The sequence below is a fragment of the Mandrillus leucophaeus genome, unplaced genomic scaffold (assembly GCF_000951045.1).
Source record: "Mandrillus leucophaeus isolate KB7577 unplaced genomic scaffold, Mleu.le_1.0 Scaffold249, whole genome shotgun sequence".
Taxonomy (NCBI): domain Eukaryota; kingdom Metazoa; phylum Chordata; class Mammalia; order Primates; family Cercopithecidae; genus Mandrillus; species Mandrillus leucophaeus.
The window spans coordinates 7,226-8,661 of NW_012102576.1; positions in this window are offsets into that span (position 1 = coordinate 7,226).

The window sequence follows — 1,436 nt, forward strand, 5'->3', positions numbered from 1 at the left end:
CCCCACACCCTGAGAGATTTATAATTGGCTCACATGATTGTGGAGGCTGGTAAGTCCAAAATCTCCAGGGCAGGCTGAACCCTATTTCCAAATTAAGTCACACTCGGAGATCCTAGGAGTTAGGACTTCAACGTACAAATTGTGAGGGGGATACAATTTATCCCATAACAGTGTTCAATAAATATTTGTTGGAAAAAAAAAAAGCTTTTCTCCCTAGGTATAATCTGAGCATGTGATCTCCATGTTTCTTTTTTCGCTCTTTTAACAGGAACTTTCAGTTTTCTGTCATTTCTGACTTTAGGAAGCCAAATGTTGGTTCATGTGCTGTCTAAGCATGGGTGGGGCTGGGTGGCACCCTTATTTTCCTTGATGCATTCATATGCAAACTTTGGTACATCGCATATTCACTTGAATGAATTTGAAAAGGGACTAGGGTGAAGCCTGTAATTAGTAAGAAGGAGGGAGGAAACAGTGGCAAGCAAGGAGTGGCCCCAGATTCTGCTGGTTCTTTTCTTTTCCTTAATGTTGTGTCTTGGTTTGATTAGCCTCCTGCTCTCTGGAGGTAGAACCTCAAATCAACCGTCCTGGGTGGAACAGAAACAGGCCCTTCTCCTCTGGCCTCCCTTGCAGTGAGGAGAGCAGAAAACTGACTTGCTGAGAACAGCATCCCTTAGCAGACAAGACTAAGCTGTCTCCTGGGAGGTTACCAAGTAAAGTGGGCTAATAGCTTTTTGGAAAGCCCTTCATGGAAAAGCAAAATAGTCAAAGAAAGTATTCGCAGTTGTAAGACCAAAGACTACCTGTGAAAAACAGAAATAATCTGGAAATGTGAAAATAATATCCTTGAGCAGAATGGTGTGGAACAAAATACAAAATACACAGAAATGAGTGAGGAAGGCTGGGATAATATAAAGAAAGAAGAATCCCAAATACACCAGAATGAAAACATTTTCTTTAGCTGTACTGATTGGCAGTTATCATCACTAATTTTTTGGCAGGAATAAATTGGAAATTTATGTCAGTACCCTTGGATAATAATTAAAAATATATATTATAGGCCAGGCATGGTGTCTCACACCTGTAATCCCAGCACTTTGGGAGACCAAGGTGGGTAGATTACCTGATGTCAGGAATTCGAGACCAGCCTGACCAACGGGGTGAGACCCCATTTCTACCAAAAATACAAAAAAAAATTAGCCGGGAGTGGTGGTGGAGGAGGGTGCTGGTAATCCCAGCTACTTGGGAGGCTGAGGCAGGAGAATCACTTAAATCCAGGAGGCGGAAGTTGTGGTGAGCTGAGATCGCGCCATTGCACTCCAGCCTGAGCAACAAGAGCGAAACTCTGTCTCAAAAAACAAACAAACAAAAACTATATATATGTGTGTGTGTGTGTATATATGTGTATATATATTATAGTTATGCCTAAGATAATATGT